This window comes from Macaca fascicularis, chromosome 4, assembly GCF_037993035.2.
Source record: "Macaca fascicularis isolate 582-1 chromosome 4, T2T-MFA8v1.1".
NCBI lineage: Eukaryota > Metazoa > Chordata > Mammalia > Primates > Cercopithecidae > Macaca > Macaca fascicularis.
In genome coordinates this window covers 76,746,034-76,757,500 of record NC_088378.1, presented here as the reverse complement: position 1 = coordinate 76,757,500, position 11,467 = coordinate 76,746,034, and positions in this window count along the sequence as shown.

The following is an 11,467-nucleotide window of genomic DNA, read 5'->3' as shown; positions in this document are numbered from 1 at the left end:
CACTTACGACTCAGTGATATTTATAGATAAGTGGTTCTTCACTTGAAAAATAAACCTTTGTTAAACATAAGGAACTTACTTATGATTTCTGGAAGAGAAACTCAAACTTTTGATCTGTTTCAAATATACAACAGGCAATCAGAAATTCAGATGCTTTTATTTTTAGTAGTACCTTATGGAAATTACTTTAGAAGTAAAACAATAGAAAAGTAGAACATAAATGACATGCACAAAAATTTGCTTCAAAGAAGGATGTTATTGAAAGTTTTCCTATAAGGCATTTGCAGCTCTTTAAAATCAATGGACTAATTAAAAATGGGAAAAATCTGATAACAAAAGGGAATTAAAAAGACTGAATGTGGAAAATATTAGATATCCTTGAATAGTCTTAGAACCAATAAAAAGTCTCAAAAATTAAAGAGAAGAAAAAATATATTTCAACATATTCTCTTGAATTGCAACAGAAAATATCTTACTGAATTTCATTTGGAAAGAACACATCAAGTCAAATTCCGATCTCTGCTTTATTGTTTTGAGAACTGTGTGTCTTTGCTCTTAGGAACACTGGATAAACAGAATTTGTGTACTTGAACATGGTAATATCATTCTCAATTCACTGGCCACAAGGTTGTGTTATAGAGACCACTGTTTTATAACAAAGGTCTTCAAGTACTTCCGGTAATTAAAGAGAAAGGGGGCTGGATTTTATCTAATGCGGTATTAGCAATTGGAAGAGAGGGTGTTTAGATAACACATTTGCTCTTTTCTATCTCTAGTTACCTACATTTACATATATAGTCCTGCTCTACTCACTATTTGGAGATTCTCTGACATCAGAACTCACCCTAGCTGTGTATCAGATGGGCCGGAAGGAGCAATGAGAGGTCATTTAGTCAGTCAATCAGTTAACAAGGATTTATCGAGTGCCACAGGGTACACAGCTTGGTGCTAAGCAGGAGCCTATCTCCTTGCCTTGAGGCAGGGCTGCACATCCACCATAACAAGCACATAAGGTTCAATTGGCACTGTCTCCTGATTTTACTTATTCAATAGCTTGTTAGTGTCTAATGGACTAAACAAACATCTAACACTATCTAATTCATCTCTGTATGTAGTATGTATATGTGTATCTATATGTGTGTATATATAGATAGATATGTAAAACTTGGCATCTCTTCCAGGAGATATGCCAAGATATATTCACAGCTTTATATACACATGTAATTCATGTCTTTCTGTGCATATGGCAGTCAGGGGAATATATCTAATCAGTAGAACATGTTATATTCCAGATGTTTTTTAATAATATTTTCTCACTATCACTAATAAAAAATTCCCATAGTTGTTCTACTTAGACAGTTTGATTGGTCTTTAATCCCAAATCTCATTGAAAGAAGGAACACAAAGCATTTTATGTTCTCTAGAATGCGGCAAAAATGTTGGCATATCAGCCGCTTGTGAGGCGTGTAGACAGAATGTCCATCTTAATGCAAAGGAAACTATAAACCAATCCAAGATGCTTTATTTTTTATTACTTGCACTCCTATCTTCTAGATTTACCTTCCAATATTCACCTCTGCCTTGTTGTTCAATGCTATATCTTCTCTTTTCTCCCACATAAAGGCTGAAAATCCCCTTGTCCTGTCCAACTTCATTGCTCACAGACTAAATTCTGGTCTTTCTCTTAATTCTTTCCCACTGTGTGCTTCCATTGGGTCTTAGAATCATTGACATCATCTATGATTTTACATGTGTGTCTCTCTTTTACCAATAACCATGTAATCCCCAAATTCTGCTTTCTTGTGATGAAAGTCACAATTTCTACTGCAACCTCACTTCCAAATAAAGATTTCCCGTAATTGGATTTCTATCCCTCTATCCTTAAATCTCTATTCTTAATTATGCCCCTACTTTTATACTTTCGCTTAAGCAAATTTTTAAATAACTATGAAAATTAACTGTCTCTTCGACAAGCTCCTGGTTTAAAATTTTTCTTTGACCCCTTCGTTCTACTTTGAAGTCATATGACTTGTGTAGTCATCTCCTCCTCTCTCCAGACTTTAACCTTCTAAAAACATATCCATTTTCTACATAAATGTGTATGTAGTATGTGTCTCTATATGTGTGTATATGGGTACACAAAGGTGCAGAGAACTGATATGTTTTTTGAAGCTTTAAGTCCAGAGAGTAGGAGTAGTAGTCTAACATACCCATTCTCTCCACCATGTACAGAGACCATTGTTCCTACCATCTTTTTTTTTTTTTTTTTTTTTTGAGACAGAGTCTTGCTCTGTCGCCAAGCTGGAGTACAGTGGAGTGATCTCGGCTCACTGCAACCTCCGCCTCATGGGTTCAAGTCATTCTCCTGCCTCAGCCTCCTGAGTAGTTGGGACTACAGGTGCACGCCACCACACCCAGCTAATTTTTGTATTTTTAGTACAGACAGCGTTTCACTGTGTTGGCCAGGATGGTCTTGATCTCCTGATCTCGTGATCTGCCTGGCTCGGCCTCCCAAAGTGCTGGGATTACAGGCATAAGCCACAGTGCCCAGCTTGTTTCTCCCATTCTTATTCCCAGTACAGACAACTTTGCTAGCCCAGGGAAGAGGAATAAGTGCTCTCACTTGCCTTAAGTCTTCTTCCAACAATTACCATTCTCTAGTGGCATTTACTCTGCTTTTAAAGATTTTTTAAAATCATAAAGCAGAAATAAAAATTGAATGCTAATCTTATGAAGTTAACATTGTGCAGAAGGGTTTGTCGTGTTTGTATGCTTCTATAAACATCTCGAAGACAGAAACTGTGCTGTATGATGTTGTCTTATTACCTAGTTTGAAACAGGATGGCTCAACAAATATTGTTATCATGCTGATAATTAATTGAGTGTCGTGGTGAGAGAAAGTTGCTATTTGAAGACCACTATGAAATAATAATCTCTACGAAGAAAATGATATTTTTTCTGATTCATTTTAAATAAACTTTGCTGTGCAGAGTTGAAAACTGTTGCTAATGGGAGCCTGCTGGGAAACATTTAATTAAATAACCTGTGAGACAATAGGAACGACTCCAAGCTTTAGAGGTAGAGGACACTGGTTTGAATTCTGTCTCTTAGAGGTAGGGGACACTGGTTTGAATTCTGCCTCTAATACTTACTACTTTTGTAATCCTGGTTGTATAAGTTACTTCATCTTTGTCTCTTTAATCTCCAGTTCCTTATATTAAAAAGGGACATAATAACTGAACACTAAATGTTAATGTATTTAAAGCATTCAGAAAAGTGCTTGACCCAGAAAAGGCACCAAATAGGTGGGGGCTCATAAAGGAAAATAATAACATTTGCAGACTTAAAATAAATGACTTTTTTTCTTTCCTTGAGAGTTTGAGGGAGAGAAATTCGACCTAATGCTTTCAAAAAGAAAAAGAAAAAGAAGTAGGAAAACACTTGTCTAAAATTGGGGCAACATTGCTGCCACTCGCATGCTCCTCTTTCCATTCTTCCTCTTTAGGAAGAATATCATTGGCCTCATGGAGAAATGCAAAGCAAAAGAACTGAAGGAGCAGCATAAACCTCTTTAGCTGATTGACAGTGTTAGGTTCAAAATTAAGACCTTCTTTTAATTAGTTTTAGCAACCTAAGTGGGATGATGGTATGTGGCAGAGACCAAGACAAGTCAGTGCTAAAGCTGAGAGAAGAGAGATTGGGTCTTTAACCCCTAGTGTGCCTCAAATACAGGGCTGTCAAAGTCCAGGGAACATTTTAGCTCCAAGTTAGGATGAGATTGCTTAGCTTAAAAAATACGTATATATGTCAAGGACAGCACAGGAGAGGAGAATGAAGATTTACTAATAATGAAAAAGATAATTATTATGGAGAAAGACTTCAAACTTATCTAAGGGTTTATTTTAAAAGCTGACTTAAAGTTTTAAGATGTAGTCCCGCATTGTTGGCCAGGCTAGAAGGTGATGGCACAATCTCGGCTCACTGCAACCTCCGCCTCCTGGGTTCAAACGATTCTGCTGCTTCAGCCTCCTGAGTAGGTGAGATTACAGGCACCCGCCACTATGCCAGCTAATTTTTGTATTTTTAGTAGAGACGGGGTTTCATCATGTTGACCAGGCTGGTCTCAAACTCCTGACCTCGTGATCCACCCGCCTCAGCCTCCCAAAGTGCTGGGATTAGAGGCGTGAGCCACCATACCTGGCCCTAAAGTTGTATTATTCGATATTTTTTCCTGCTTAATGCTACTAAAATCTTACTATTTAAAAAGCTGTATATTCAGATGACAAGTAGCAGCCATTCATGTTTTAACGCCGTGGTCTTCATTAGAAAGTTACTGAAGATGCTGTATAAACACTCAAAGTTTACAAAAAAAATTACATTATTGTATCTGATTCACTGCCTTCTCTTCTGGGGAGGAAGCTCAGAAAGTTTGCAGAATTAAATTGATAAAGGTAAAGCCAGTGTAACAATCCTGACTGGTATCTGGAAACAAAAAAGGAATGTTTGTTAAAATGTTTGACACATGGGCCAGGTGCAGTGACTCATGCCTGTAATCCCAGCACTTTGGGAGGCCTAGGCAGGTGGATTACCTGAGGTCAGGAGTTCGAGACCAGCTTGGCCAACATGGTGAAACCCCATCTCTACTAAAAATACAAAAAATTAGCTGGGCGTGGCGGCGCGTGCCTGTAACCCCAGAGCTCGGGAGGCTGAAGCAGGAGAATTGCTTGAACTCGGGAGGCAGAGGTTGCAGTGAGCTGAGACCTGCCATTGCACTCCAGCCTGGGTGACAGAGCCAGACTCCATCAAGGAAATAAAAATAGGGAGTCTGAGGCAGGAGAATGGCTTGAACCCGGAGGCGGAGGTTGCAGTGAGCAGAGATTGCGCCACTGCCCTCAAACCTGGGCGACAGAGTGAGACTCGACTCAAAAAAAAGTAAAATAAAATAAATAAAATAAAATAAACAAGCAACAAAAATAAAAATTGATACATGAAGTTCATCCATTGGACATAAATAACTATCTAACTCTGGAAGCTTCCCTTCTTAGTTTTATATTACTGTTATATTCAGTCTTGTTTACTATAAAATACGGTTTTTGTTAAAATCAACTGTTAAATATTTAGTTTTCATTGATATCCTCTTACTGTATTTTAATATCTGTAAACCTGGATATGCATAGATTTGGAATAAATTTCGTGCTGGTCTTACAACACCAAATTGCACTTTGTGATCTAGCGGTTTGTTTGTTTGTTTTAATTTTTATTATAGAACATTTCAAACAAATACAAAAACAGAGAGAATAGTAAAATGAACTTCCACGTACCCATTACTCAGTCTCTGAAATTATGGTTAATCTTCTTTCATCTATATTCCCACCTATCCCCAGATTTTCTTCCTTCAGATTATTTTGAAACAAATTACAGAGATCATATCCTTTCATCTGTTAATATTTCAGTACCAGTATCTCAAAAGAAAAGGAATCATTTAAACATAACTACAATGCTTATAACACATCCACAAAATAAAAATTTAACAGTTTCTTTTTTAACACCACACTGCCATGGCTGGTGTCTGTCATTGCACATAGGAGATGTCTAATCTATGTCTGTACCCCTGTTTTGGTTTTATTATTTTCCACTGCAGTAAATCCAACAATCCTTTTCTCTGCAATTTGCCTAGCTTGTCAACATCTAGGGGAAAAGTTCGAAAAATAACAACCTCATCTATTCCTCTGAACCTATGGCAGGGGAACCAAGGACTGTTAAAGACAATCAGCCCTCCCACCTCATCCGGCCAGACTGGAAGAGCTTACAGCTGGCTGGGTGTCCTTAAACGTCCCAGTTTGATGTTTGGTCTTCCCAAATAAACTCTGATTTTAAAAACTTAACTGTAAAACATTAAATACAGCCTTTGTAGGGGGAAAAAAGTGTTCAGTAAATGTCATTAACTGAGTGATAATTCAGTGAGGCAGCTTAATATAGTCCTAAGAATTATGGGCTCTAAAGTAAAGCAAACTCGGTTTCAAATTCTGGCCCTCCCATTATTCCCTGCATGATCATGGATGTGTTGTGCTAGTAAATGTTTAGAAACTGCCTTTTGGGATGCAGGGAATCCACATTTGTAGCATTTGCTTATTTCCATGGTGTAAAGGTTCCCACTATAGCCAGCTCCCACTATACCACCATGAAGTCACTAAACATGGAAGCTGAGAAGACATAAGCATAACTGGTGTTCTTGAGCTAATGCTAGCCAGTTCTAGTTAGCACTGGACCTTGGACAAGTCATACAAATCCTCTAATCCCCAAATTTATAAATTATAAAACAGAAAAAAATAATAATACTTGCCTCTCTCTATAATTGAAAGAATTAAATGAAATACTACCTGCAAAGCTGTTGTCACAGTGCCTGGAATGTATAATGCTTATTATGCATTCAAACAATGTTAGCTTTTTCTATTATTAAGCAGGATAAAGGTAAAATGTCACCAAAGGTTGGCTTTTTAAAATTTATTCTTTTGAAAGAACTTTTGACCATCCGTATCTGTGATATTTCTCAACATTAAGGCAAAAAAGTAACATAACACCATGGAATTACCCAGAGAAAGAATATGACTATATTCAACATATTGGCATTAAAAATGAATTCAGCCACAACAACTCATGGTTAAAGGGGATTTAAATCTCAGGCAAAGCCACATTTCACTCTGATCCCTATGTCCTCAGCAACATTGCCTTTGATAAACTATAATTCCTTTATCTTCTTCTCCTTTGCCCTCAGCCATCACCTGAATGTAGCAGCACAGGTGGTACGACTGAGGAGACACAAAAACTTGCTCCATTTTGAAACATAAAATCCTGTATGTGATCATTAGGACCAAAAAGTAGGATTCAATGGTTCAAAATGTATACAAAGTGAAGGTTTTAAGGATACAAAATTGACTTTGTTGTTAACCCATGAAGCAGTGAAATTTGCATTTGTTAATTTTCTTTTTTTTTTTTTTTTTTTTTTTTTTGTGAGACGGAGTCTCGCTCTCTCGCCCAGGCTAGGGTACAGTGGCGTGATCTCAGCTCACTGCAAGCTCCGCCTCCCGGGTTCACACCATTCTCTTGCCTCAGCCTCCCGAGTAGCTGGGACTACAGGCGGCCGCCACCTTGCCCAGCTAGTTTTTGTATTTTTTAGTAGAGACGGGGTTTCACCGTGTTAGCCAGGATGGTCTCGATCTCCTGACCTCATGATCCGCCCGTCTCGGCCTCCCAAAGTGCTGGGATTGTTAATTTTCTTTTAAAGCACTTTCTCCAAAGGTGATAATGTTAAATCCTTACTGTTTACTAGAATGGTTTTTTAACTCTGGTGGTTTATTCGCACCTAGCTCCTAACACTGGCCTTCAAGACCTCCCATTCCTCTGCTCTAACTCAGGCTCTTTCTCTGCTTCATGTCTCATGTATAATCTCTCTTCTCAGAAGCTCAGAGAATAATCTCAGATATTACCCAAGCAGGGGGGAGGAGCCCCATTCCAAACCCACATCTCCAACATGGCAGGGAGGAGAAGGAAATCACACATTTGATTTTGCTATGTAGACTGCTTTTATTAGCTGTACTGCAAAGTAGAGCCTAATACGAAGGCAATTTTTCTTACTGAGCACAATGTCAGTAGCTTACTCGATAGATATAGGCTAGAAAGGATGATGCCAACACCTTACCTATGAAATAAAGGTTTGGAAGAAGAGAGTATTTCATTATTTAAGAAGAAAATTTATCAAATGATGGTTAATTTTGACACATAGCTCACTATTTAAAGGTGGAAGAGAGAAAGTCTTATAAATGAGACTCTCATATATTTCCTCTACAAACTCTTCAGGCAAGAAAATAATGCCTCATGAAAAGGGATTTCCTCTGGTCCCCTCCAGGAAGAAAATAATCTTTTCTGAAAATAGTTTCTTCATATCATGGATAGTGTTATTTATGAAAACTTAGCCTACATAACAATGGTCTCAAGTTGCTCCATTAAAACAAAATTCACCTGCTAAAGAAAAGTGCAGAACAGCTGTGTGAGAGGTGCAGGCCCCAGGGGCACTGGTCAGGTGCATCTCTGAAAAGCACAGTTTTAGTGACACTTTCTAGGCACCTCCTTCTTTACCTTTTTTCCAGGACTCCTCCCAGACCTCAGAGGGACTAGTACAGCTTGTCTAGGATATCTCTAATTATGGTTTGAAGAAACAATTTGTGCTGCTTGCTTTGTTATTTCAGTTCATTTTCTGTTGTCAAGAAAGAAAATGCATCCATCACTTTTATCAACCACACAAAGCCAGCCCAGGTTCTCTGAAGCCACACAACCATCCTAGCTCCCATGTTATTTAGCATTTTGAAAGTCATATCTGAAAATCTGGCATCAAAATATCAATATTTGAACATTCCATTTCCACACTAGGCATAAATCTTCCATAGACATGCTTAGCAGTGATCTAAGTCTTATACTACCATTTTGTCAAGGAGATAATATAATCAGGACACCTTAACCCTACCTTAATTTTGCTTTATGTAGAGATAGATCTTCATTTGAAAGTACCTTTGTGGGCCAGAGGGTGTACGCCTTGATCATTGCTGAAACGTGCGTTTCTGTACAGAGAGACAAAGGAGTTGGTTTTTACTCCCAAGCCCTTTGCTACTTAAATAAAGTTATTGGCTGCCTAATGAATGTTAGCTGCAGTACTCCCTGTGGTCAGCGGGGCTGTTGTTTAATGAATTGCTTAATGTGCTTGATTACTGTTACAATGTTGAATGAGGAAAAGGCAAGAGAGATTTGAAAGATTCACTGGAGGATATGATGAAAATGAATTGGATCAATAGGAACTTTTTGCTCATCTCTGAACAGCACATTACAGGCTGCATTGTTAGAGTTTGGGGATAATGCAATTTTGTGGCTTGTTGTCTTTTTATAATTCACAAATATAAATCTCCTTCAACAGCGAGTTTTAGGGCCGGCCTTCCTGGAGTTATAAATGATCCCCAGACTCTAGCCCTGGTTACTTACACGGACAGATAAATTAATTAGGAAAACTTTTATGCCAATTACTTTATGCCCTTGGCTTTCATATGTTTCTGAAGAGCAGCAGCTAATTAAAGATATGATTCATAATTACTGGTCGATCGAGTAGTTGAGTAATGGAATCAGGAACTGTTCCAAAGAAAATTATCCATCACATCATTACTAATTGTTACATAATACATAAGGATGTAGAATTCAAATAAAAAATTACTCACTTTGAAAGGTTCATTCAATTTTTTTTAATTTAACAATTATAAACACGAAATGAGTTCTTGCAATGCTCAAATACGTAAGTAGGAAATTTTTTCCTTTTCTTAAAATAAAACTTCCACTGTATGAATTCAAAACACAAAGCTCAAATTACCTCAAGTTTTAGTAATCACTGAATTCTGTTTCTTTCCTATGAAAAGTTCAGTCTAGAGAAGGTAATAGTCAAAATGCATTGGACTTCCTTCAAGCCCCACCCTTCTAACCTCACTTAACAGTAAGATTTGCTGAAACCCACTGTGTTCAAATGGGAGGGGCTGTTAAGGACCACCCATTGGCATGTGTTGGATTAAGAAAATTCCCAGGCTCAGAAAGGCTAAGAATGTTAATACTTGGAGGGTACTGAAATCTCCCCAAAAGGAGACAGTTGTCAAAGGTTGTATATGTCCCGGATCTATCCCAGCTTAGGGAAATTGTGGCCTTTGTTTGAAGGGAACACAGCACCAGAAAGGTGGACGTAATCTCACACAGAGCAGAGCTTTGTGAGGAAGGAGTGAGGGGAGGACCTCAGCAACGGGCTGTGGCTTGCATCTGGTGGAATTAAGGCCTCCCGTCTGTGAGCATTCTAGAAGCAAGTAGCTCCTGTGTAAACTTACCTTCCATACACCCTGAGTGGCTGCCTAGAAAATCTCCTTCCTCTCCTCTCTCACCAAAAGATTTCCCTGCCTTCCTCCTTTTTCCTTTCTAATCACTGACTCTAGTTCCAGTGACAACCCAGGGTGGCATATGTAGTGACAGAACAGAAGGTGGACAAGAGAAGACTGACTAGGGTTGCAGACCACCTCTCTCATCTGCAGCGCTCAGTCCCATCTCCTCCTCCAAAGCCTCTGCCTAGATCCTCTGATTTTAACCAAAGGCATAAAGAAGGACAATCTATATCTTCATCTATTCAAGAAAAATTTATTGCCAGGAATTGTGTATGGTCCTGGAGAGATAGACAAGAGGTATAATCACCATCATCATGTCTCTCCTTGTCACCCAGAGCTGCCAGCGTGAGGAGTACACTGATAGGGAGACCCCTGGGATTCAGGCAGAGAACAGGAGGAGTCAATGGACTTCAGTGAGATAGCATTAAATAGATCAGAGGAGCCTTTGTAATATTATCGAAGGCTCCATGGAGAAGGATGACTTTCATTTTCATTTGAATGCTGAAAAAACATAGACCAAGGCATGGAGGCAGGTCATTTCATCTCTAAGAGCTGCACTGCACTATGAGATGTAGATGGCTCAGCCTGGGGACAGCCTGGGGAAGCAGCAAGGGATAAATATAGCTGAAGAGAGTGAGCAGGTCGCACAAAAGCAGAAGGCAAAGGACCCAACTGGAAAGTATGAAGCGCCATAAACTAGGAGAGCCAAATAGCCTAGACTAGGAGTTTCAGAGTCCTTAGTCAGCTAAAAGCTACTTGTGAAACAGAGTAGGAGGATGTCAGCTGATCCACATGACTGCTGAAGCACTGAAGGTGACCTTGAGCTGGGCTCCCACAGAGGAAAGAAGATGCAGATAGGAATGTGAGTAAATACTCACTGTGGGAAGGCTAGTGCCTATTCTCTTTCTACAGAGAGGCAAGTGCATTCAATAATTAATTAGAAGAATACTTCGTGTTTTCCTTCAGGCAGGTTCCACTTGTACTACAAGTAGGTGAGAGTTTTTCAGTAGCTAGAGGCACAGACCACAGGGCCTTTTAACTAAAACCTCCTTCAAGGAGAGGGAGCGGGACTGCTTAGAGAGCAATTATCCTGCATCACATCAGCTAAGGGTTCATTGTCTTGAAGAGAAGCAGTGCTCTGTTTTGAGACAGGAAATTTGACCGAGCAGCTTCAGTTGTCTTTGTGTCAGTTTCAAGTATCAAGTGCAAAAGAAAAAGAAGAAAAAAAAAAAGATTTCAGACACACCACCTGCTGAGCTTTCCCAATTTAACAAACATGTGAGGTCTGGAGAGAGCAAATGAGTGCTTTTTAAAAAAATCAGATCAACCCTTTATTCACTTGGTGGCAGTTTCCAAAGGCTGCTGTATTCCTAACGTTACTCCAGAGGACTTGAGGGTCACCTTCGTGACCCATTAAGGCAAATTTAATCAAATTCATCCAGTCCCTAGTACAGTATGCCAGAAGTGGGGCCGTGAAGATGCTTTCTTTTCTTACACAACTCCTCAGC